At 44.8% G+C, this 27663-nt stretch overlaps 1 long non-coding RNA gene across 1 annotated transcript; it reads right to left on the bottom strand.

Annotated features, from left to right (window-relative positions):
• Positions 1 to 482: 482 nt before the first annotated feature.
• LOC309329415 lies at positions 483 to 24946 on the bottom strand. The gene is made up of 2 exons (XR_014151145.1): positions 24878 to 24946; positions 483 to 769 (listed from the first exon to the last, which is right to left on the bottom strand). It is a non-coding gene; the product is annotated as an uncharacterized lncRNA (long non-coding RNA).
• Between the last annotated feature and the right edge of the window lie 2717 nt (positions 24947 to 27663).

Raw genomic sequence — 27663 nt, 5'->3', positions numbered from 1 at the left:
CGGCTTCAAATGAATGAAGACAATGGAACTTGTCCAAATCGTTGCTGATTTATTGGAAACCATGCTGACGTATAGGTTGGATTTAATTTGGTGTCTGTGCAGGTGCAAAAGAAGAAAGACACTTGAAAGTGGCTATAAATAGCTGCTGGGGTTTTTTTTGTTTTTGCTATTTTGCTACTTTTCAACATCACTTTTCCTGGATGTTGTTTTGGCAAAGGCTTCAGAAGATGCCGAAAGGCGTGTTTTGAAATCAAACGGCTTCAGGCACCAGATGAGAAAGGAGCTGTATTCCTTCTTTGGGGAGCTGCACGTTTTCCCCCTTCCTCTTTCAACTTGGATGGTTGGAAACTGCCTTTCAAGACAGTTGGGTAAATTTTGATCAGAAATAGTGGTCTACCAGATGCCTTTGTCAGATAAATTTAAAAGGGGTTCCTAGACCAGAGGTATCATTCCCAGCAACCCAAAAGAAAAGGAATTGAAAGGAAAGGAAAGGACTTTAATGAAATACAAGTGCACACAGAGACAACCTCAAAAATAAGGAGGAGGCTACAGAGAATCACATCCAAAGTGATTTGCACTTCCAGATTACACACGTAGTTTTTGTTCACCAGTCAAAGGATTACAGCACTCTTAACTGTTGCAACCCAATGTGATCACCCTGGTACAGTCAAAATCATTTGGTTCTTCATTTTTTCAGTGTCTTTCTTCATTAAGACTTTGACTAATTTTCCTATTCATTAAATGTGTTCCAATATCTTCTTTCATCTGTCTACAAAACAGTTCAAGATTAATCACGATTGTCATGCCTAGCCAATTCTCTTTTCATGCATACAATGGCCACCATAGATTCTATTTGTTATGTACTAAAGTTCTCACCCTGGGCCAGCAGGGGGATATTGTAGAAAGTTATACAAATAAGGGATCGAAAGTGACGGTCAGTGATTGGATAGTTTTAGAAAGTTGTTACAGTAACGTTGTACTGGAGCTCTATATAAGCAGGCTGACTGAACCCTTCAGTTCAGTTCTGTCCTGGCCTGTGAATAAACAAGACCTGTTTGAAGAATCGCTGTGTCGTCTGATATGTTCACCCACAACTTAACACTATTCTAACACTTTATTCTTTTCAGGGTTCCAGAATGACTATTTACCACATAACAGTACCTAAAAGCAGCTAGTTCTGTACTGTAAAAGGTAGGCAGGCCCGGGCCTTTTCACTTTAGCTAGGCCAAAGGCTCAAAAGAAAATGGAATCATCAAAATGATATATTTTTATGAAATTACTATTTTCTCCATCACCTCTGGGAAGCCCTTGAGCAGGACATGAAGGCATCAGCACACACACACAAAACACAATTCATCTGTTTCTGTGTCATTTCCTTCTCTCTGCTTTTTAAAATATTTCTACATTTCTCCAGGTTCATGGGCTTTGAAGAAGTGAGTCTATGAAAAATGTTCCCCATGGAGGATTGAAGAGCTCTGCATTGTTTGTTGTTGCTGTTGTTGCTGTTAAAGCACAGCAATAATTTTTTGAAAAAAGAATAAAAGTTTTGCAAAAACCCTACATTGTTTTGCTTTAACAATAAAAACAACAAAAAAGGGATCTGCAGGCAGCATTCTAGGCAGCCTAGAATTGTAGGACCTACTGGAGTTCTGCAAAAGCCCAGAGGAGGCATAAACGATACCAGGATAGATAATTTTGGTGTCAAGCTGCAAAGTTTTTGAAACACGAACAGGCAAAAATATACACAGAGCAGCCAAGTACAAAAGAGAAAGTCAAAACCCACCATTGTCTCCCCTGTCACATATTATGGAAGAAAGTGAATCACTTAAACTTATAGTACAAAAAGTCCCTAGACTTATTTGTCTAGGGACTTTTTGATATGCTTAATCCATACTAGTGGGGTTCCTGTGCCTCTAAATTTCATCTACTTTGGCAAAAAGGGGAAAAAATAAGACTGGGTGTTCTTTTGTGTCTGTGGTTGTTTTTAGATTCCCCATTACAGTGGTACCTCGGGTTAAGTACTTAATTCGTTCCGGAGGTCCGTTCTTAACCGGAAACTGTTCTTAACCTGAAGCACCACTTTAGCTAATGGGGCCTCCTGCTGCTGCCACGCCGCCAGAGCACAATTTCTGTTCTCATCCTGAAGCAAAGTTGTTAACCTGAAGCACTATTTCTGGGTTAGCGGAGTCTGTAACCTGAAGCGTATGTAACCCGAGGTACCACTGTATAGTGAATGGAAAACACATAATTTTGCTCCATGTGCAGTACCTTAGAACCCAAATTACAGACTGAAGGAGAGGGGCCTTCTCTCCTGGTATGCCCCACGAAGGACCTTATGGTCTGCAAATAACAACATCCTAAAAATTCCGGGCCCAAGAGCTTCATGCTCTGGCACCAGGGGCAGAGAGCAGGCACGGGTGCGGTGCGCTTCCTGGGGGAGGGCACCCAGCGCTGGTGGGGGGCAGCTGCGATGGCAGCCTGGGAATCGCGTTGCTGGGGCGGTGTGCTCCCCCCGCACTCCTCTTCCTCCGCCAGTGCAGAGAGATCAGACTGGCCTCGACCAGAGCCAGGGCCTTTTCGGCCATGACCCTGGCTTGGTGGAACACTCTCTCACAAGAGACTAGGGCCCTGTGGGATTTGGCATCTTTCTGCAGGTCCTGCAAGACAGAGCTGTTCCACCAGGCCTTTGGTCAGGGTTCAGTCTGACTCATTTTCTCCTTGTATAAGAACAAAGCACAAAGGAGGTTCCCAGCCCGCTCACAGGGGCTCACAGGTTTCAGTGGAAACAGTTGGTAACCACCTTTAATTTTAACCTGAAGTTTGCCACTTGTCCAGTTTTAATTATAATTTTAATTTGTTTGAATTAATTGTGGGATGTATCTTAATTTATTGATCACTTGTTTTATGCTTTGTCTTACTTGTATGATGTTAGCCGCTCTGAGCCCAGCTTTGGCCGGGAAGGGCGAGATAGAAATAATTTTTTTTATTATTATTATAAAGAGTTTTTTTTTTAAGTGCACACATATAGGGTGAATCTTGGAGCCTGTGCAATCCTGTAGCATATAGAACTGAACATAGCTGCTGTCCCACCTGACACAATGCAGTGGAAAGACATCACTCATCATTATGGCTTTTGTTTGAATCGGAGTCTTTGCTCTTCTTTGAATAAGTGATACAGCGACAATCATCTTTTACAGTGCCGTTATATCTGTGACAGGACAAACTGCACAGATAAGCACCTGTGAGTCACCTTTGCAGCACAAGCCTCCAAATTGGCTTTGATGTGTTGTGAGTGATGAATTGGAATATACTGCACCAGCCAGACTTAAGATTGCAAATACTGAGTTGATTTACATTCCTGCTGTGTACCGCAAGCTCGTCTCTTTTTCTCAACAATGAATACAGATAGCTTAAATTTCAAACATGGGCACCCCTTTCCCTCAAGTCCCCTCTCCTGGAGTGATATTTAACATACATTATCAGAACTGTTCTTTCGCTGAATCATAAGAAGAGGATGCTCAAGATTTAATGTGCTCTTCTGATATCCTTCTTCCCTTAGGGCTAGCTCACACATGCAATGATGACCCCAATGTTGAATGGTTTCTTTAAATGTAAAGGTTCATCATTGTTCCACCCAATGTGTATGTCTTTAAGGGACCAGAGCAAAATAACGAGACCCAGCTTTACAGCTGTGAAACATAGCAGGTGCTGCTGAGTTGTATTGATTAAGCTGTGTCAGCAATTGGGTGTAGTATATAAGGAGCAGCACCTAGCTCTCCCATTACCCTGGGGGATGGGTTGGTGGTTGGGTCATGTTTGTTTGTTGATGTATTTAGTGTAAATGGAGTTTTTGTTTTTCTTATTAAAACCTTGTTTAAGTTATTTTTGAGTCCCTTTTTAATGCATGGTCTCCCCAGCAAGCTCTCTGCAGCGCTACCATACTGCAAATAGCCAACACCCAAACCTTCAACCAGTGAATATGCCCAAGGGCAGTGCATGTTTGCCTGCACTGGTGTGGAAGACAGATAATTTGTTCCCACATTTACTTGGATGCAATGACAATGGGGAGAGATTGTGACAACCACCATGGTACGACATCCTAGACCCTAGATACTGCAATGACCTTGTGTGACAACATCCAAGGACACCAGTGGGACCAAGGGGAAATGTTGTTCCCATGGGTCCCAGGATTTATGGATGCTGCTGCAAGAAAGCTTGAGGACTCAGTTTCAGCATCCTGACCCTCATCCAAACTATCCAAACTATCACTGTCTCCACCCACTGGTTCGATGCCAACGCAGCTTTATTTATGTGCAAATTGAGCCTCCTCACCATTGATCTGGTGAGAAAGGGTGGGGGGAGGTTGATGGAGAGGCCTCTCCCCACATGCTAGATGCAGCTTTGGCCCTGATTTTTATTCACCCAGGCCTTTGCACCATAATTGTCAGCTTATCATTTAGTAGGGTGGTATTTAGTACCAGGGATGCTAGTGGCGCTGTGGGTTAAACCACAGAGCCTAGAGCTTGCTGATCAGAAGGTCGGCGGTTCAAATCCCCGCAACAGGGTGAGCTCCTGTTGCTCAGTCCCAGCTCCTGCCCACCTAGCAGTTCGAAAGCACATCAAAGTGCAAGTAGATAAATAGGTACCGCTCCAGCAGGAAAGTAGACGGTGTTTCCGTGCGCTGCTCTGGTTTGCCAGAAGCGGCTTAGTCATGCTGGCCACATGACCCGGAAGCTGTGCGCCGGCTCCCTTTGCCAATAAAGCGAGATGAGCACCGCAACCCCAGAGTCGGTCATGACTGGACCTAATGGTCAGGGATCCCTTTACCTTTACCTATTTAGTAGGTAAGGTCCGTATAGTTAAAGCCATGGTTTTCCCAGTAGTGATGTATGGAAGTGAGAGCTGGACCATAAAGAAGGCTGATCGCCGAAGAATTGATGCTTTTGAATTATGGTGCTGGAGGAGACTCTTGAGAGTCCCATGGAGTGCAAGAAGATCAAACCTATCCATTCTTAAGGAAATCAGCCCTGGGTGCTCACTGGAAGGACAGATCATGAAGCTGAGGCTCCAATACTTTGGCCACCTCAAGAGAAGAGAAGACTCCTGGAAAAGACCCTGATGTTGGGAAAGATGGAAGGCACAAGGAGAAGGGGACGACAGAGGATGAGATGGTTGGACAGTGTTCTCGAAGCTACAAACATGAGTCTGACCAAACTGCGGGAGGCAGTGGAAGACAGGAGTGCCTGGCGTGCTCTGGTCTATGGGGTCACGAAGAGTCGGACAAGACTAAATGATTAAACAACACAACAATTTAGTAGGTAGGTCTTATTGGCTAGTAGATAAGTATTGCATGACCAGGTGGCAACAGCCCCAGCCCCCAGGATCATAAGGAAGGAATAAAGACTCTCACAACGTTATATGGAATTAAAATTAGGCCACAACTTTATTAAACTTCCAAATGTAGGAAGACCTTGGCTTAGGCCTTGGGTGTGTATCCCTCCCAGCCCCCCAGCAGGGGAAACTGGGGCACATCAGGGTAAATGGGATATTGAGGTGCTCTGCAAGACGTAAGTGTAGTAGGCAGCCAAGCCCATACCCCCTCCCTCAGGGTAGTTCACTGACAACCTTTCAGTGTATGGCCAGGGACACCCATATATATAACCCCTTTAAGAGGGGGAACCTGGAATCGCCGCCGAAGAGGGGTGAATCACCACTTCACACACCGCCCATTATAGGGAAGAAAAGACTAAAGTATTCCACCCAAGGCCATAACCATTTGACAAAGCCATTTTTCACCTTTTCACCCCTTGCTTTTTCCTGTAAGACCTATTGCAGTCATTAAGAGTTGTCAACAGGCTCATCACAGCCATCTGCCAATCACCCATTCCCACCACCCTTCTGAGTAATACCCCTCCCCACCTTCTCACTATATAGAAGGGTCTGGTGACTTCTGTTTCAGTGTATCTGAAGAAGTGTGCATGCACACGAAAGCTCATACCAAGAACTAACTTAGTTGGTCTTTAAGGTGCTACTGGAAGGAATTTTTTTATTTTGTTTTGACTATGGCAGACCAACACGGCTACCTACCTGTAACTGCCACAATGAAAAGTGTGAGTGCTCATTATCAGGAAAAATTTTAGGCTTCTTTTTACTCTTGTTTTTCAACTGTTCCCCTATGAAGTTCTACTCAGAGTAGAATTAGAACCTAAGCTAGACCAAGCTAGACCAATGTGTATCAATGAACCTAAACTAGTCACACTCATTAATTTCACGAGGACTGTTCTCAGTAGGACTTGTGTTGGTGACAACCCAAGAGTTGAACTAACTGGTCTGCCCCCCTTTTGCTTCTCACCTCCAAAGTTTCGCTGCAGTGATATGACCCTTGTACCGAAACACACCCCTGCTCGAGATCCTTCTCCATTACTAGTTTTGCAATAGTTTTTCACTATTCCCATAAGTGCATTTGCAACTGAGGATCCAACCATGGAATTGTTCAATGGGTAAGTCAGACTGGCAAATGAGCCCATAATCCATGAGAACTTCCACCAGACTTCTCAAACACAAACAATTGCCCAGTAGTCATATGGTGATTGTATATTTTCTCTTATGGCCCTTAAGTGAATGCAGCAAGCACTTTTCACTAAAGAAGAAGAAGAAGAAGAAGAAGAAGAAACTTGGAAGGGGCTAAACTGATAAAATGATGCCCTGTAGACAGAGAGTTAAAAGTAGCCAAATGACTCAAAGGACTTTTAAAAAAGAGAGAAAAGCCTCCAGCAGAGAGTTTCTTTGACCGCTGAGATTCATCCTAGGAAGCAGGAAAGGAATTTTAAGGTTTGATGTTCAGCAGTAGGGAAGCCTGGCATCTATATGAGAAATGCACTCTATCAAAAGGTATTTGAAATCATAATGCAGACCTGGTCTTTTTTCTTTTTTCAAAGTTTGTCTCCCGTGGGGACTGGAAGAGAACCCCCCATTTGCAGACAAATTGCTTGGGTGAGAAGCAAAGCTGTGAGCAGAGGAAAAGAGCCCTCTGGGGGAAGAAAAATGAAAGGGAGATAAAAGTAGAAAGGGAATGGATGTCAAGGAGCGAGGTCAGAAACATACACAAGGATGAAGAATCTCTTTCAAGAGATAGCATCAGGGGCCCCTCATTTTTCTATTGCATATAACAGCTGGGGGATGTCATCAAGATTCATCTTTCCAGCAGTGGTGGCTGGTGCTCAATGGAACTACCAGGGCAAAGGCCAACCAGAGGCAGAACCAGAGCCACTGAGAGGCAGAGCCAAGTAATCCTAGTTTTGCTCCCATCCTCCTGTCTGAGGAGAATTACAAGGGCAACACAAGAGTCCAAGAAACAGGAAGCTGACACAGGAAGTGTCACCCGCCAGACTGGCTATAAGCAAGAAGGTAGGTAGGTGAGGGGTTGGCTGAGGGTGGAGTGAGGGGTGAGCAATATGGAAATAGTCCTGCTGGATCAGGCCAATAGTCCATCATCCTGTTCTCACAACCAGATGCAGTTGGGAAGCCCGCAAACAAGACATGAGTACACTCCCTCTTTGAGCTTTCCAGAACTGGTTTCAGCACCCTAGTGCTGTAGCTTCTTGCTGATTGGCTAGCCACAGAGGGGAGAGGAACAACACTTTGAGGGGGGAGAGAATAAAAGGAGTGGTTTCTTTTAAAAAAAATATTAGCAATTTCAACATAACAAAATATCAAAACATATCCTATTCATTATTTTCCCCCTTCCCCCCTCCCCATCAAACCCTCCCACCCCCGAGACTTCCCTCAGCTCCTCTCTCTGATTTCTCCACACATATTGTTCTCTGCATATTGTAAAATTGTATAAATCTTTATATTATCTGTCTTACGATGTTAATAAATTTGTTTATGTTTATTCAAAACCTGCCAAGGAGTCCAGTCCATTGTGTTGTCTTTTTAAGTAACTTGTAAAAAGTTCCCATTCTTCTTTGAGGAGCGGTTTCTGAGGGAGAGGGTTAGGTAGGGTTTGGTTTTGAGAAGTGGCAAAGGTTCAGGTTAAGAGATAGGGTTTGATTGGAGTTGGGAGTTAGGGAGTGAGATAAGGAGAACTGGTTCTGAAAGAAGTTAAACATACACACTGAGGAGACAATCCATAGCGAGAGGACAGAGCCTCACAGCTTGGATAAGGAGACCGGGCTGAGGGTCTGGGAAAGGCATACAGACAGGAGTGTTCTGGGAGGGGTGTGACTGAACCGGGAGAGGTCGATCTTGTGGGAATACAGGCTACCTGGGTCTCAATATAGCCAGGAGGGGAGAGTTCTTCCAGGTACAGAAGACTCCCAACCCAGTAACAAGGGGTGAGGTGACCCCCTGGGTCTATTAAGCCATTTAGAAGACCTCAAGTGTGGGATTGTTAACAGAGTGGGTGACAGAAGAAGTGCCCCTCATTCATGAACCAAAGTATTAAGTTGTGAAGGAAGCAGTGTTGCAAGCATTTAATTGTAATATCTCAGTGACAGAAACTGAGTTGAGCATTTTACCATCTATTCTAGAAACCTGAATGTTTACCACCTGAAGTGTAACACCTGATTTTTCATAACTGACGTTTAAGAAGAGTCATGTCCGTGTTTAAGCCTGAGACATCTTATAGTTAGCATAGTCACACTGTCCCACACAGAAAAATGCTTCTGGAAATGAACTAACATTTCTCTTCTTTTTGGGAAACAGCTTATTCCATGTCCATCCAATTTGAGCCTGGGAGAAAGCTCAAATTGGAAGAAAGAAGGCTGACTCCAAAATTATCTACATGCAAACATCTCCCTGGATTTTAGAGTTCCTGCCTAATTCATCCAGTTTCCAAAGCAGAACATTATGGATTGTTCATCCCATCCCCAGCCCTGGTTTCTTAGATAAAAAATTGTGTACAGTATACTGAGCATGCACCATTTGCTGCAGGTTTCAGTTACTTTATGCCTCCCCATTTCTGATACACCCAATTAAGTTAGATCACATTTTTATTGCTTATGGCCAAGAGCTGTTGCGTTAAAAAAACAACAACTCCAAGATGTATTGCACAAATCACATTTACAAATTTAAATGCTGTGGATACAAAAGCAGAGGAAATAAAAAAATGGTAGGGATTGTAAAAAGCAGCAAAATTCACCACCACCATCAAATCAGGGTATTACAATAGCTACTAGAGATGATAGCAATCTATAATCTTCAAGTTCCAAGGCAGCATGATGCTGAATAATAGTTTCTGGGGAGCAATGGTAGAAGAGGGTTAATGGACTCATGCCCTGCTTGAGAGCTTCCAGGTTTGGGAGCTTGACCAAGATGTGGAACAGGACGCTGGTCTAGATATGCCTTTGAATTGATCCAGCAGAGCTATTCTTAGGTTCTTAGGAAATGTGGACCAAGCTATAGGAGTCATTTGGCCCATACACACCATACACTAAGAGTGTATCCCATGAAAATTAATAGATATGACTTGCTTAGGTTCATTCATTTCAATGGATTTACTCTGAGTAGGATTTAGTTGAATGCAACCCTAAGTGCATATAGGATTATAGCCTTGGGGTTGTGTCCAACTCAGGTGTACTCAGACCCATTGAAATCAATACATCTAAGTTAGTTATGCCCATTCCAAGGATACATTCCAAGGAAGGCTAACACTGGATAAAGCCCTTACCTTGAAGTTGGTGTCATTGAACTCAGTGGGCTTACTTCCAAGCAGGCCTGCATAGGATTACACTTTAAACGATTGAAGTATCTGCAGATGGTTTGCACATGTGAAAACAGAACAAACATCAGACATGGAACTTTCAGTTCAGGCTGCATGGAGAAGAAGTAAGCTTTAAAATGGAAACAGATCACAGTCAGCTGACAAGCACAGCAAGTGACAGGATTCTGAGCATGTGTGCATCATGCTTTCTGCAAAAGGGCATTATTCCATTTGAATTGGCACAGTTAAAATGGAATGCCCAGACACACTCTTAAGAAGCTGCTTTATAGTGAGTCAGATCATTGGTCCATCTATTTCCCTAGTGTCTACAACTCTGACAGCAGCTCCCCAGGGTTTCGTCTCTCTCTCTCTCTCTCTCTCTCTCTCTCTCTCTCTCTCTCTCTCTCTGTGTGTGTGTGTGTGTGTCCTCTCTCCCATACCTACCTAAAGATGCCAGGATTGAACCTGGGAACCTATGCCCTACCACTGAGCTATGGCCCTTTCTTGTTCTTCTGCTTCCCATATGAGTGTTTGATGGCAATGACAGATTTACTTTTTGTTCTGGCAAAGATCAAACACAAATCTGAGATTGCTCTAGAAAAGTGTGACCTTCACAGTACTCAGATAATTGGTCTCACAAGCACCAGGTTTTTTTTTTTTTTTAAATAACATCCCAGCAGTATTTCTTGCCTAATTGCAATGAAGTCCGTCTCTTCTCTACCTGAGAGCCCTGGGGCCTCGGAAATGTGTGATAGCCTACAGGCAGCAGATGCCAGCTAATTCCAGCAACCATCCCCACATTGTGCTCTTCTTCTACCTGCCTTCATAAGAAAACACAATTTGCTCCCTTTTAATGCGTTTGCATATAATGCAGAGTCCAAAATCCTATAACATTAGCAGGGGTGCAAAACTACAATTGTATAAATGGGTGGGGGAATATTTTTCTGCCTGTAGGCCACATTCCCTTCTAGGTGATCTTCTGAGGGCCACACACCAGTATCCAACATTCCTCAGATGAAAATAGGGACATTCTATTTTATCCCCAAAGCTTCTCCCTCATTTGATCTTGCTGCAGACATAAGACGTCATATGCACATATACATCTGTCACCTTGAGCCAATAACAACCTCAAAGGATTGTTGTAAAGAAAAAAATGTGCTAAGGAAGGGATCGTGTACAATACCTTCAACAGATAACTGGAATGAAATAAAATTTTAGCTGTAAGCTGCCTTGAGCCCCTGTAAGGGAAAAGGAATAAAAATAATAATGGAAACTGTGAAAATGATCAGGAACATACCAGAGAGTATATCCTACTGATCTTCGTGTGGCTTACTTCTGAGTAAAAATGCTCAGGATTACAGTGTAATGCTGCAGTCTTTACTCAGTTACCTGGGAGTAAGCTCCATTGAATACAGTGGAACGTACTTCTGAGTAGACAATGTAAGCCTCCATTTATAGAAAAGGAATAAACACTCTATGGGTTTCCTTAAAAATGTCTGGCTACTGAAACATTGCAGTTAAAAAATCTGAAGTGGACTGGTAACATTTTCCTTCAAAATTATATGCCAGAGTCACCATTTCCTTCATTTGGTGCAGGTATTTTATTTTCAGTATAAACAGGACACAGTTTTTGCACCTACACACACACACACCCCTATCTACACAAAGGATGGTGTGTCCTAATTTCTCCATCACTTTAAATTGTTCTCCAAGACATGGAGGGGAGGAAAAAGGAAAGCCGGGACATTCTGAGATCACATCAGAAACCAGGACGGCTTCTGTAATTCCAGGACTGTTCCTGGAAAATTGGGACATTTGGAGGGAATGCAGTAGTGAGTTGGGTCAGAGGCAAATGTGGTTGGTGCAATAAATGTATTTTTTTACCTTTATACAGTAGGGTAGTTCACACAGAGACTCTCATGCACCTCTATCTTCCATCCAAAAAAGCAAGAGACAGGATCAGAGTTCAAGGACACATTCCGGCCAGGCAAGAACACTCAGAGTGTGATCAGGGCCAGTGTAAGGTATAGCCTAGAGAAAGAATGTGTGTGACCTGAGGAGAGTTCTGAGGGCCAGACAGAGAAGTCTGAAGAGCCCATTTGGCCCCTAGGCCTGAGGTCCTCATCTCCTAGTATAAAAGCCACAACATAGAACACACATTAAATTCATACTGTATAAGTAATGCGCTATGTTTTTTTCCTTTAAAATCCCTATCAAGAGCCAGCATGGTGTAGTGGTGAAGAGTAGTGGACTCGTAATCTGGTGAACCAGGTTCGATTCCCCGCTCCTCCACATGCAGCTACTGGGTGACCTTAGGCTAGTCACACTTCTCTGAAGTCTCTCAGCCCCACTCACCTCACAGAGTGTTTGTTGTGGGGGAGGAAGAGAAAGGAGATTGTTAGCCACTTTGAGACTCCTTAGGGTAGTGATAAAGCGGGATATCAAATCCAAACTCTTCTTCTTCTATACAGTGGTACCTCGGGTTACATATGCTTCAGGTTACATACGCTTCAGGTTACAGACTCTGCTAACTCAGAAATATTACCTAGGGTTAAGAACTTTGCTTCAGGATGAGAACAGAAATTGTGCTCCGGTGGCACAGCGGCAGGAGGAGGCCCCATTAGCTAAAGTGGTGCTTCAGGTTAAGAACAGTTTCAGGTTAAGAACGGACCTCCAGAACTAATTAAGTTATTAACCCAAAGTACCACTGTAATGGGAGAGAAGGGGAAATCAGGATGCAAGCTATGGTGCATTCATGGTGCTTATAAGAATTGGTTGTTGTTGTTGTTGTTGTTGTTGTTGTTGTTTAGTCGTTTAGTCGTGTCCGACTCTTCGTAACCCCATGGACCAGAGCACGCCTCCCACAGTTTGGTCAGACTCATGTTTGTAGCTTCGAGAACACTGTCCAACCATCTCGTCCTCTGTCATCCCCTTCTCCTTGTGCCCTCCATCTTTCCCAACATCAGGGTCTTTTCCAGGGAGTCTTCTCTTCTCATGAGGTGGCCAAAGTATTGGAGCCTCAGCTTCACGATCTGTCCTTCCAGTGAGCACTCAGGGCTGATTTCCTTAAGAATGGATCGGTTTGTTCTTCTTGCAGTCCATGGGACTCTCAAGAGTCTCCTCCAGCACCATAATTCAAAAGCATCAATTCTTCGGCGATCAGCCTTCTTTATGGTCCAGCTCTCACTTCCATACATCACTACTGGGAAAACCATGGCTTTAACTATACGGACCTTTGTTGGCAAGGTGATGTCTCTGCTTTTTAAGATGCTGTCTAGGTTTGCCATCGCCTTTCTCCCAAGGAGCAGGCGTCTTTTAATTTCGTGGCTGCTGTCACCATCTGCAGTGATCATGGAGCCCAAGAAAGTAAAATCTCTCACTGCCTCCATTTCTTCCCCTTCTATTTGCCAGGAGGTGATGGGCCCAGTGGCGATGATCTTCGTTTTTTTGATGTTGAGCTTCAGACCATATTTTGCACTCTCCTCTTTCACCCTCAATAAAAGGTTCTTTAATTCCTCCTCACTTTCTGCCATCAAGGTTGTGTCATCTGCATACCTGAGGTTGTTGATATTTCTTCCGGCGATCTTAATTCCGGCTTGGGATTCATCCAGTCCAGCCTTTCACATGATGAATTCTGCATATAAGTTAAATAAGCAGGGAGACAATATACAGCCTTGTCGTACTCCTTTCCCAATTTTGAACCATTCAGTTGTTCCATATCCAGTTCTAACTGTAGCTTCTTGTCCCACATAGAGATTTCTCAGGAGACAGATGAGGTGATCAGGCACTCCCATTTCTTTAAAAACTTGCCATAGTTTGCTGTGGTTGACACAGTCAAAGGCTTTTGCATAGTCCATGAAGCAGAAGTAGATGTCTTTCTGGAACTCTCTAGCTTTCTCAATAATCCAGTGCATGTTTGCAATTTGGTCTCTGGTTCCTCTGCCCCTTCGAAATCCAGCTTGCACTTCTGGGAGTTCTCGGTCCACATACTGCTTAAGCCTGCCTTGTAGAATTTTAAGCATAACCTTGCTAGCGTGTGAAATGAGTGCAATTGTGCGGTAGTTGAAGCATTCTTTAGCACTGCCCTTCTTTGGGATTGGGATGTAGACTGATCTTCTCCAGTCCTCTGGCCACTGCTGAGTTTTCCAAATTTGCTGGCATATTGAGTGTAACACCTTAACAGCATCATCGTTTAAAATTTTAAATAGTTCAGCTGGAATATCATCACTTCCACTGGCCTTGTTATTAGCAGTGCTTTCTAAGGCCCATTTGACCTCACTCTCCAGGATGTCTGGCTCAAGGTCAGCAACCACACTACCTGGGGTGTACGAGACATCCATATCTTTCTGGTATAATTCCTCTGTGTATTCTTGCCACCTCTTCTTGATGTCTTCTGCTTCTGTTAGGTCCTTTCCACTTTTGTCTTTTATTATGGTAATCTTTGTACGAAATGTTCCTTTCATATCTCCAATTTTCTTGAACAGATCTCTGGTTTTTCCCATTCTATTGTTTTCCTCTATTTCTTTGCATTGCTCGTTTAAGAAGGCCTTCTCGTCTCTCCTTGCTATTTTTTGGAAATCTGCATTCAATTTCCTGTATCTTTCACTATCTCCCTTGCATTTTGCTTGCCTTCTCTCCCCTGCTATTTGTAAGGCCTCGTTGGACAGCCACTTTGCTTTCTTGCATTTCCTTTTCATTGGGATGGTTTTAGTTGCTGCCTCCTGTATAATGTTACAAGCCTCCATCCATAGTTCTTCAGGCACTCTGTCCACCAAACCTAAATCCTTAAACCTGTTCCTCACTTCCACTGTGTATTCATAAGGGATTTGACTTAGATTGTATCTTACCGGCCCAGTGGTTTTTCCTACTTTCTTCAGTTTAAGCTTGAATTTTGCTATAAGAAGCTGATGATCTGAGCCACAGTCAGCTCCTTGTTTTTGCTGACTGTATAGAGCTTCTCCATCTTTGGCTGCAGACAATATAATCAATCTGATTTCGATGCTGCCCACCTGGTGATGTCCATGTGTAGAGTCGTCTCTTGTGTTGTTGGAAAAGCGTGTTTGTGATGACCAGCTTGTTCTCTTGGCAGAACTCTATTAGCCTTTGCCCTGCTTCGTTTTGAACTCCAAGGCCAAACTTGCCAGTTGTTCCTTTTATCTCTTGACTCTCTACTTTAGCATTCCAATCCCCTATAATGAGAAGAACATCCTTCTTTGGTGTCATTTCTATAAGGTGTTGTAAGTCTTCATAGAATTGGTCAATTTCAGTTTCTTCAGCACCAGTGGTTGGTGCATAAACTTGGATTACTGTGATGTTAAAAGGTCTGCCTTGGATTCGTATCAAGATCATTCTATCATTTTTGAGATTGCATCCCAGTACAGCTTTCGCCACTCTTTTGTTGACTATGAGGGCCACTCCATTTCTTTTATGGGATTCTTGCCCACAGTAGTAGATATGATGGTTATCCGAACTGAATTCGCCCATTCCCGTCCATTTTAGTTCACTGATGCCCAGGATGTCAATATTTATTCTTGCCATCTCATTTTTGACCACATCCAACTTACCAAGGTTCATGGTTCTTACATTCCAGGTTCCTATGCAATATTTTTCTTTACAGCATTGGACTTTCCTTTCGCTTCCAGGCATATCCGCAACTGAGCGTCCTTTCGGCTTTGGCCCAGCCGCTTCATCAGCTCTGAATCTACTTGTACTTGTCCTCTGCTCTTCCTCAGTAGCATGTTGGACGCCTTCCGACCTGAGGGGCTCATCTTCCAGCATCATAACTTTTATATGCCTGTTGTCTTTGTCCATGGAGTTTTCTTGGCAGGGATACTGGAGTGGCTTGCCGGTTCCTGCTCCAGGTGGATCACGTTTGGTCAAAACTCTCCACTATGACCTGTCCATCTTGGGTGGCCCTGCACGGCATAGCTCATAGCTTCTCTGAGTTATTCAAGCCCCTTCGCCATGGCAAGGCAGTGATCCATGAAGGGGATAAGAATTGGATCAAGAATTGGATCATGTGACAAAACATTACATCTTTGACAACATTCCACAAATGGGGGGAAAGGGGACAGGCTTTAAATCAGGACTGGGGAACCTGTGGCCCTTCACATGTTGGACTTCAGTTCCCATAATCCCTAAGTCTTGGCCAAGCTGGGTGGGGTTGGTGGGAGTTGGGTGTTCAAAGGGGTATCATATGATACAAAATGGCAGAGAAACATGTATCCTGTTATTATGGGCAATTATCGGGAGCCTGTGGCCCTGCAGGTGTTGATGAACTCCAATTCCCATCCACCCCAGTCAGCCTAGTCAGCAGTCAGGGATGATGGGAACTGTGGTCAAAGAATATCTGAAGGACCACATGTTGCCCATCCCTGGGCTAATGAGTTGCAACCCGCAGCTAAGAAAAGGATATAGATATGTTTTGCCCTTTAGAAAACAGGTGAACAATCATTTTGCCTTGCCAGAGATGGGGATATTTGTAAAGCTGTCTTATAAGAGGAAGCATAATTGCAAGTTTCCACTTTAGATAGATGGGATTGTTATCATTGGAATTGCACTATTCTGTGAGGTTAGGCCAGGCTACTACTCTGTCATTGTAACAAGACAATACTTTACACCAAAAGGAAGCCTCAAACACAATTCTCTCATTGAAAGCTTATAAATGGTCGCTGAGGCAAAGCATGGGGCAAGGAAGCTTGGAGAATACCAACCAAATGGCCTAGATCTCACTCAAAATCGATATGCTTTTTCAGAAATTCCTTTGCTAATTCTACGACTTATGAAAATGACATTTGTATAGTGCAGAGACACCAGTAAGAACATAAGCAGAGTGCTGCTCTATCAGTCCAGCACCCCCCCATTTTTTTCAAACAGTAGACCACCACCTTGAACTCCACATACATTCAGTGCCATGACTTTACATCAATAATAATAATAATATATACCCTGCCCATCTGAGCTGCTCCCAACAGAATATTTAAAACACGATAAAACAATAAAAACATCCCTAAACAGGGAAGTCTAAAAGTCAGATAGTTGTTTATTTCCTTGACATCTGATGGGAGGGTGTTCCACAAGGCAGGCACCACTATCAAGAAGGCCCTCTGCCTGGTTCCCTGTAACCTCACTTCTTGCAGTGAGGGAACCGCCAGAAGGCCCTTGGAGCTGGACCTCAGTGTCCGGGCTGAACGTTGGGGGTGGAGACGCTCCTTCAGGTATACAGGACCGAGGCCATTTAGGGCTTTAAAGGTCAGCACCAACACTTTGAAATGTGCTCGGAAACATACTGGGAGCCAATGTAGGTCTTTCAGGACCAGTGTTACATGGTCTTGGCGGCCACTCCCAGTCACCAGTCTAGCTGCCACATTCTGGATTAGTTGTAGTTTATGGATGCTTTTTCTGCCTGTTGGAAAGAGATGCCAGCATGGATATAACTGAAATAAGTAACTTATTATAAGGTGGGGTGGGAGATCTCAGCCCTGGAGCCCAAAAGATCTCTGCACACCTTTTCATTTCACCCTCAGGACTCTCAGTGGCCCTCTTCCACCCCCAAGTGTTTTGCTTGGCTGGAGTATGTCATTAAAACCGCACAATGCCCTTTGCTTGACTGGATGAAGGATAGAGAAGGATGTTTGTGAGAGTGGAAATGCTCCTACTGTGCACAGGTAAGAGTAACACATTGCTTTGCCAACTTCTGCATCTAGTCCCACCTACCACTGGCATGTGGCCCTCACAAGGTTCCCCGGAAGGGAATGTGGTCCTCAGGCTAGAAATGGTTCTCCATCACTGGAGAGAGGCTTTTGCTGAAACAAGCAGGGAAGCACGCAGGGCTGATCATTTACCATGCACGGAACAAACATTTACAGTGTTTTTATAAGGATCACCCCAGAGTGTAACCTTGCTGTGGATATCCCCTCCCTCCCTGCACTCTGCATATGTCATCCCATATGGGCTGGTGAGTCTCCTCCTAAGGATAACTATTTTTGGCTCACTTAATTTTGCTCCAGGCGGGATTTCGTATTTAGCTTCCATATGGCTGGTTTTGTTGTTCTCCAAACCAAAATTATACCGCAGCTGACATCATCATCGGCATTTTTCCACTCTCCTTGTCCAAGACACCCCAAGGCATGAACTCAATTGGGATATAAGTTTCCCCTCCATAGAGTTTGCATTTTTGGCAGAACTGCGAGAAGAAGCTTCTTGTTGCTCATTGTTTGCTTGACACATTTAGGCTGAATGTGTTTGCTAAGAGTCTCGCGAACCAGATCAAGAGAGCTTTAAACTAAATCCTGAGGGGGAGGGAGACAATATTACAAATGACAGGGGAACACCTGGTACTGGGGATAATAGCATCACTGATGTACAAAAAAACTGAGGTGCTGCTCCAAAAAACTGCTAACGGGCGGGAAACTACAAGAAGGAAGCAGCTGAAGGTAATGACTCATGGTCTCAGTTATCTCTATACTAATGTACAGAGTATGGGAAACAAGCAAGATGAATTTGACCTCTTAATATGGAATGGCAAATCTGACCATTAGGCAGTACTGAAAACTTGGTGGGACGAGACTCTTGATTGGAATGTAGAAATTGAGGGGTGTAACCTATTCAAAAGGAATAGATCAAACATGAAGGGAGGAGTAGCAGCAGCATATATAAATAACATGTGCACTTCTGAAGAGATCCATGACAGCATGGCACCAGCCCTTTCATTAAAAGCGTTCAGTTCCCAAAAGCCTGTTGGAACAAGAAAATCAACAAGGAAGGAACAAGTCTAACTTCTCAAGGGAGGAAGATCCATAATCTGGGAGCAGTTACTGAAAAGGCCCTCTACCACGTCCCTATCAAGTGTGTCTGAGAGTGGCAGAATATGTAACTGAATGTTATCATAAGTCACCTTCGTAGGATGTATATCCTGAAAGGTGGATGTAGTTAGGGAGTCTGGAGCAGCTCCAATTACTAGATGGAACACAGCCAGAGGTGTAATGGTCTGGGGTCACAAGGGGTTGAAGGCCTGTTTATATTTTTGCAGCAAGGTCCTAGCAGAGACTCTGTATCCAGTGACCTAGAGCTGCCCAATCAGCATGAAAGGGAAACTTTTGAGCCACTGAGAAGGCATCTTCTCATGCTTTGTGCTGATTGGAGCAAATCAGAGTGAAAGGGACAAGAGTCAGCCACTGAGGATTGGCTCCTAGGGTCATTCTGGAGAAGGTGTGTGGGAAGAGCACTGAGGAGGAGTTGTTCTTTGTGCTGCAAAGCTAAGCATCCAGGAACACTGAAAACCTGAGGTGTTTCAGTGTCCAAATTCTGTTACCTACAAATATTAGATCTAGCTGAAAGGCAACTCGTGGAGATCTGCACTGATCATTGCAATACTGTAAGATTATTATTGTGTAATTTTAAGATTGTTGTATAATCTTAGAAGCTTGTATAGTCTTAAAAGAGGGCATGCCTGTGACTATTATGAAGGGACCCTACATTTCCGAATTTGCCACCACACTACTGGACACAGCTGGGTGTAAACACAGCTGTGCCAGGGGCAGCATTGCTTGGCTGGAAGAGCAGCCTGAAGACATCAAAGCAGCCCTCACCTGCATGGTAAGGTGATGATGGGGGAGGAGGAAAAAAGGGGGGGCAGAGGCAGAAACAACATTAGCAGCAGCCAGCAACAATGGAGCTATAAGGGGAATGTTACCTCAGTCTCAAAAGCAGCAAATAAAAGCTGAGTTGAAGCTGACTTAAGGCAGGGAAGGACTAAAATAGAGAGCTGTAAGTGGCAGAACTACACACCTCTGGGCACTGGAAATACACTGTGGGGAGGGAAAGGGTCTGTAAAACTTTAGATGATTAAACCTGTACAGATAGAAGCCTCACAAGAACCTTATAATGAGAAGAGTCTCAGACCACCTTTGCAACAGATAAAGAGACCCACCAAGGGGAGATTGATACCATACAGTTATAGCTCTTCCATAGAATCATAGAATTGTAGAGGTGGAAGGGACCATCAGGGTCATCTAGTCCAACCCCCTGCAATGCAGGAATCTTTTGCCCATATGGGACTTGAAACCACAACCCCGAAATTTTATTTGTTTGTTTGTTTAATTGATATACTGCCCTATACCCGCAGGTCTCAGGCGGTTCACAGAATAAAATCTAAATAAATATCACAAAATATAAAACCACGTAATCAAGACAACAACAACAACCCAATAGCCTCCCCCCCAAAAAACCCACAACATTTTAAAAGAGCATAGGATTGAGAGATTAGGAGCATCATGGTTCACCAACAGAGCTATCCCAGCACATATAAAGCACACAGCTTCCTCAAAATACCGTATTTCTTGCTCTATAAGACTCACTTTTTCCCTCCTAAAAAGTAAGGGGAAATGTGTGTGCTTCTTATGGAGCGAATGCAGGCTGCGCAGCTATCCCAGAAGCCAGAACAGCAAGAGGGATTGCTGCTTTCACTGCGCAGCGATCCCTCTTGCTGTTCTGGCTTCTGAGATTCAGAATATTTTTTTTCTTGTTTTCCTCCTCCAAAAACTACGTGTGTCTTGTGGTCTGGTGTGTCTTATAGAGCGAAAAATACGGTAATCCCAGGAACTGCAGTTTGTTAAGGGTGCTGGGATTGTAGCTCTGTGAGGGGGGAAACTATACTTCCCAGGCTTTTTTGAGCAGTGTTTTTTAAATGTATGTTATGGATCTGCCCTTGGAGGGCCACATTTATTTCCCAGGCCTAAGATCCCCCATTCCTGCTTTTCTTCATTTCATGCTCCTTGTGTGTGTCTCTCTCTGTGTGTTCAGTGTGTTCCAAGCAGACTCTCTTGGAATCACTTCCTGTTTAAAATTTTGCTGCTGTTGTTATGGCTAGCTTTAGAGAAGGAAACTAATTTCAGAAAGCAAGACAGTTTAACAGAAAAAGCCTGCAGCTATATATATATATATTTTTAACCAGCAGATGTTCCTGTGCTTTGCCCAGCTGTAGAGTGTAGAATCAAATTCTCTAACCCGTACACTTGCCATGATGACTCTTTGCACTTGAAACGGGTTTTTTCCCATTAATTGACCAAACCTATCCTTTAAATGTTGCACCCCGATTTCTTTTTTTAGTAGTACTTCTGTAAAAAAAATGAAGATGGCAAATGCTTCCTGACTTCTTACAAACACATGCACAGCAGGAATGTCTCATCTAGGATCAAACAATAGCGTCTGGTGTCATATTAAATCAGGGGTACAGAATCTCAGGCTTGGGAGCCATGTCTGGCCCTCCAGGCCTCTTTGTTTGGCCCTCTCGAGAAATGGTGTAGTGGTCTGGGGTTGTGGGTTGTGGGTGGTCAAAGACCCCCCAGGAAAAGATTCTTCAACGCTTCCTTAAAGATTAGGTAAAGGTAAAGGACCCTGGATGGTTAAGTCCAGTCAAAGGCGACTATGGGGGTGCGGCGCTCATCTCGTTTTCAGGCCGAGGGAGTCGGCGTTTGTCCACAGACAGCTTTCCGGGTCATGTGGCCAACATGACTAAACTGCTTCTGGCGCAACGGAACACCATGATGGAAACCAGAGCACATGGAAATGCTGTTTACCTTCCCGCCACAGTGGTAGCTATTTATCTACTTGCACTGGCATGCTTTCGAACTGCTAGGTTGGCAGGAGCTGGGATAGAGCAATGGGAACTCACCCCATCATGGGGATTCGAACTGCCGACCTTCTGATCAGGTGGCGCTGTGGTCTAAACCACTGAGCCTCTTGGGCCTTAAAGACTTGAGGTTGTTCTAGGGAGATTGTTCTATGGCTGTTTTATGGTTATAGAGGTAAGCAGCAGTTCCTTGATTTGGGCCTGGAAGCAAATAGGCAACCAGGGCAGGCCCCTTAGGATCAGTGTAATATGATTACATCTGGCTACACCTGCGGACTTTCTAGCCACCACATTCTGCACTAGTTAAAGTCTCTATGTCATCTTCAAGGGCAGACCCATGTACTGCAGTAGTCCAGCTGGGAGGTTACTACAGCATGGAATACAGCAGCTATCGTTAACCAGGATAAATAAAACTCTGGGAATGCTGGAGTTTATACATTATCAAGTTGATCTTATCAGAGTGCAGAAGTCAGGTTTCAGGAAGGCTATGGGGAATCTCTTAATAAGTAGGAAATCTATTAACAAAGGTAATTTATTATCATACCTGAGAGAATTGTTATTATTATTATTTCCAAGATGAGCTTTAAAAAGCAATTAACCGCCAAAGTACCTTGGAAAGGTTGTTAGCCCCATGTGTCAAAAGCTTGGCTGTCTTCAGCCAGAATTACCACCCTGTTCAGCTGAAACTTTTGTGTGTTTATTTAGACCATTTGGACACAGCTTAATATATATAAAATATCTCCATGTGGTGCGCAGAAAACTTAAAACAACAGCTATCGCAAAAACGCACAATGTAACCATCATTAAAATGTGTACAGATAGCAGTTCCACCTTCCTGGTGGCTAATCTCCTCACTCAGTACCTATCAGCCTCCCAACTCTCACCCAGAGCCCAAGCCATATGCACACCATAAGCACTTTGATGCCACCTTAAACAGTCAGGGCTTCCCTCAAAGAATTCTGGGAACTGTAGTTTGTGATGGTGCTGAGTGTTGTTAGGAGACGCATATACTCCTCCCAGATCTACATGCCCCAGAGTTGCCTAGGAAGAGGGGTTGATTGTTAAACCACTCAGAGCTGTATGATATGCAACAAAACAAATAAGGAAGTATTCTCAAACGTGACCTCAGTCATAGAACTTGACCACTGCAGTCCAAAGCAGAAACTAAGAGTTCGGCTACGCTTCTGCTTCTCCCGTGCCTAGAAAACACGGGTCTGAGGCTTTTCGCTTCTCCCATGCTTTTGAGGCATGAGTCTGGTTTTTCGTTTGACCCACCGCTTTCCCCCAGGAAAACCCACTGTTTACTGCTGAATGTGAACAAATATCAAGCCACAGAGAAACCAATTCACATTTGTTCCGATTCAGGGTTAAGCAGTGGGCTTTTCTGGGGGGAACTGGCAAGACAAGTGTGGACAAGCACTAAGAGATAATGCTTTGGATCCTAAAACAAGATAGCTGCAGGAAGTTCACAGGAGGAAAGTTTTTCATCCCCTCCATCAACTGCTGATATAAGCAAGGAACAGGCATAGATCCTCACAGGAGAAGTCCTCTGGCTTCATAAGGCAATACAAAACCAGGAAGATATGGGGCCTCTTTCTTGTTCCAAGACCTTCCAGACCTTTGGTCTGAAAAACTCAGAGGAAGTGTGGGTGAATGGAGGGGAAAGATGCAAGTAAGCACAACTGATATGGCACAACTTAATTGCTGGTCACAAGGCACGTCTGTTAAGGCACCAGACTTAGCTTTTAATTTCCCAGCTTTGTGGAACTTGAGCCAACGCGAGACAGCCTTAACTCTGGTCTTAATCCAGAAGGGATTTTTGGTGATTGAATGTACTAAAGGCCAAACTTGAAGGATTGCATGGGATATCCATAAACAGTCTCCTGGATATTAAAATGAACCGTGGAGGTTGTGATGGAAATGTGTGTGAGAGAACTTAACTTTATCCCTTTCCTGGCACTTATTTGATCAAAGCCCACTGCTCCGCTTCTTTTCTGCTGGGGGCAAGGGGAGAAGAAGGGTTCCTGTATCTCATCTGTGGCCTTCCAGATGTTGTTGTACTCCAGCTCTCATTACAGCCAGCGTAGCCAGCCATCAAGAATGATGCGAGTTGGAGCCTAGGAACAGACGGAGAGCCACAGGTTCTCCATCCACCCTGTATTTTTATTTTTATTTGTTTGTTGTACATATACTCCACATTTTCTCTGAGGAGCTCAAGGTGGCATACATAATTCTCTCCCCCCGCCCCAGTTGATCCCCACAACCACCCTGTGAGGTGGGTTAGACTAAGAGGCAGTGACTGCCGCTTTTTAAAAAGGACATCCAGTGAGCTTTGTGGCTGAGTGAGGATTCGAACTTTGGTCTCCCAGGTCCTAGTCTGACCCTCTAACCACTACACTACACTGGCTCTTTTTCCTTATAAAGAGGAAAGAATAATTCTGAGCAAAATAATTCTGAGCAAAGGAGGGCAGAAAGGGTTAAGCGGCGCCTTCCTCAACCCACACGCCATTCCTCTTCTCAAACTGGCATCTTACCAGTTAAAAATGAGAAAATATGCAGGAGTTTATAACATCACCTGCAAATCCTGAATAAGGCAGCTGCTGCTATGGAGACCAGGCTGTCTGAGGTCACCACTAATCAGCAAAGGTTACCAATACAGAGAGAAAAGTTCCCCGTTAACTTGAAAGTTTCTTTAATTATTCTCCACTTTCATTGTCGTCGTCCCCCTTCCATTCTTTTAATCTTCCCTACTGATGTAGCAGGTGGCACGAAAGTCTTTAAAAAGTCTAAGGGTCACATGTATGGCTGCCATGCTGATTGCGAAGAAAACTATGTTCTTAAAGAAGTTGGGTAAAACTTGATTTGCACAAGATCTGAAGACTACTCAGAAACAGCAGAGGAGCCATTTTCTAGGGTATTCAAATGGAACTTGCTTCTTCCTTGTTGAAACCATAACCTGTATTATACTCTGGTTTCTCTTCAGATCCTATAAGCCCTTCACCAAAACCCCCAGTGTGTATTGAAATAAAAATTAATATTATTTTTAAAAAATTGCTAGCTGACCCCCACCCAGTTTGAAATTATCACAGAGAAACCCATTTCTGTAAAAACAGGACATCGCCACCTCTTGCTTGGTTGCACCCCCAAGTGTGCTTCCTAAGTGCATTCTTAAGTGAGCACGTTGAGGTGTGCCCCTTTTTGTACACACAACATGCATCCTTTAGCTCAGTAGTCTTCGACCTTTCCAGGACCCAAGCATGCATTCAAGGACCCAGTTCTTATTCTTTTACCATATAGGGGGGTGTATAAATGCTAGAAGAGGATATCAGATCTTATCCTTTCTTCCTCACATTTGTGGGTTCAGCAGAGTGCACCCCTTTGCATCTTAAAAGGGAAGCTTAAATCGGCTAGTTTTAGCCTTTTCGTTTAAGTAATCCAGGATGCTTTGAGGCAGGTTGGATTCTCCTGGTATTTCCCCCTTCTCTCCCCCTTTAAAACAATCACACAAAGTCCTGTAAAAGGTAAAAACGACATTTTCTCACCCAGTGTTACTTGTTGAAGCATAACAAATAACAGCAACTTTGCTCAGACAGGCTTAAAATGGTAATCCATACTTTAGTCTTACTTAAAATGGCGTCTGAGCAATAGAGCTCAGACATGCAGATGTTCTCACATTTCTGCAATGAGAGCAAAGAGCAAAGACGAAGTATCTGGTCAGATGAGATTATACAGGGGCCAGCAAACTTTTTCAGCAGGGGGCCAGTCCACTGTCCCTCAGACCTTGTGGAGGGCTGGACTTTTTTTTAATGAACGAATTCCTATGCCCCACAAATAACCCAGAGATGCATTTTAAATAAAAGGACACATTCTACTCATGTAAAAACACACTTATGCCCGGACCGTCCGCAGGCCAGATTTAGAAGGCGACTGGGCCGGATCCAGCTCCCAGGCCTTAATTTACCTACCCATGGCACAGTGGGAGTGTCTCTCAGAGTTCTTTCTAGCAAAGATACAGGAAAGCTATGTGAGCTTCAGCTCCTGTCATCTAGCAAACATGCATTATTGGATTGCCGGCATTGTAAATACCCCACATCCCATATATTTGCACGGTGGTAGAGCTCGGGTTGCAACACACCTTGGGTTAGGCAGTGACTCAGTAATGGTTCTCAACCCACCTGTTCAAGACCAGTGCTCCAACTACTGCCAAATGCTTGGAAAATCTGCAATGGATTCTGTTATGTACTGAGTTGAATAGGATCCAAACTGCAGCAGTCTGATTGGTCCTAGAACAATAGGCTCCAAAAGGCAGCAGTCTGATTGGTCCTAGAACAATAGGATTCAGAATGCAGCAGTCTGATTGGTCCTAGAACAATGCAGCAGTATGATTGGTTAGCAGGAACCACCCAATCATGCTCCAGATAGAAGTGAATCCACAACCTGATTGGCCTACAGTAGAATCCTGGAATTAGCCAATCATGTGCAGCCCATTGTGTAAATAATGTATATAAAGCAGATACTTTGAGGGGACATTCATTCATTCCTCCTCACCACTATGAGCTGAATAAAGAGCATGAAATCACTTTGCGACTCTGAGTATATTTCACTGGCGACGAAGGTGGGATCCCGCTGAGCTGACTGCCACACACAGCACCGCAGCACCGCCACCTGCCGCACCGCTGCCTCGCACCGTGTATCCAGGCTTCAGCTCCGGGACACAAGGAACTCAGAATGGCAACTGACAGCAGCTTCTCGCCATTCAACCCAGCATCTGGAGACTGGGAAGCGTACGCCTCCCGTTTCACCTTCCTCCTAGAAGCCAAAGGGGTCACCGATGAAGAAGACGCCAAGAAGAGGGCAATATTCTTCAGCGTCTGCGGAGAGGAGACATTTGAAATCGCCCGGGCTCTCCTTGCGCCTGAAGACGTCGCTACTGTTCCATACAAAACAATAATGGAACAGCTGAAGGGGCACTTTTCGCCACAGCCCTCAGTGGTGGCTCGTCGAAATGCCTTCTACGCAAAGCGGCAAGCCCCTGGGGAAACCATAACTGGGTTTGTGACCTCTCTCCGCCAAGCTGCCCGGTTCTGCAACTTCTCAGAGCTGGAGAACATGCTTCGTGACCGCCTCGTCGGTGGCCTGAAGGATGAGAAGCTGCAACGACGCCTCTACGCTAAGAAGAACCTAACGTTCCAGGTCGCTCTGGAGGAGGCCCTGGCAACGGAAGCTGCTGAGAGGTCGACGCAAGAGGCACGGCTGAGCCAGCCGTCCCAACCGAGGGTCCACCACGAAGACCTCACCAACGACTCGGGATCCGACAGGGAGGAGGTGCACCGAGTACAGCAGCGCACTCAAGCAGCCCACATACCACAGCTGCCTCGATGAGAAGGAGGGAACTGCGCAAGCTGTGGAGAAAGTCACGAGAGGAGGACCTGCCGTTTCCGCAACGCAGAGTGCAGGCAGTGCAGAAAATTGGGACACATCGCCCGGGTGTGTCGGGCTCGGCCCACCCGAAGCCAGGCATCAGATGACCAATCCAAGAGCCCCAGGTCCCGGGGCCCAACGCACCAAGGCAACTCGACGGAGCTCACAGACTTCCAGGTATACCAGTTGCCCCACCCCAACGTAGAGAAAATTTATGTAGAGGTACAGATAGAGGGGGCCCCATGCCGCATGGAGCTTGACACGGGTTCAACTCTATCCATAATCTCGGCAAGGACCTTAAGGAAACTGTGTCCTACTGGGGGTCCCAAACTCAGGCCGGCCCCATTCACCCTCCGGGACTTCCAGAAACGTAAGGTCCCCACAATGGGGGTGGGGACCTTCAGGGTGCAATACCGAGGGCGGACGCGGCAACTGGACTTGCTTGTGGTCAAGGGCCCCTACATTAGCTTACTGGGGTTGGCATGGTTTGGACCACTGGGACTAGCCATCACCGGGGTGAACCACATGAGCTTACAAGTGGACGTGGACGCCATATGCAAGGAGTTTCCGGGGGTTTTCGATGGGAAATTGGGACAGTATACGGGCCCCCCCATTGCTCTACAGCTTGACCCCGCAGTACGACCAGTCAGGCTCAAGGCCCGCCGGGTCCCATTCGCCCTGAAACCCCGTATAGACGAGGAATTGGACCGACTCGTGGAGCAAGGAGTGCTGGAGCCGGTGCCTAATGCCCCCTGGGAAACCCCAATCGTCACACCCGTCAAGCCTAATGGTTCGGTCCGCATCTGCGCAGACTACAAATGTACCATAAACAAGGCCCTCATGGCCCATGCATACCCAGTGCCAGTGGTCAGCCATGTCCTTGCCACCCTGGCTGGGTCGAAAATTT

This window comes from Podarcis erhardii (assembly GCF_964252035.2).
Source record: "Podarcis erhardii genome assembly, chromosome: 14".
In the NCBI taxonomy this organism is placed as follows: Eukaryota; Metazoa; Chordata; class Lepidosauria; order Squamata; family Lacertidae; genus Podarcis; species Podarcis erhardii.
The sequence above is the reverse complement of the archived record's forward strand: the minus strand, read 5'-3'. Positions and strand labels throughout refer to the sequence as shown.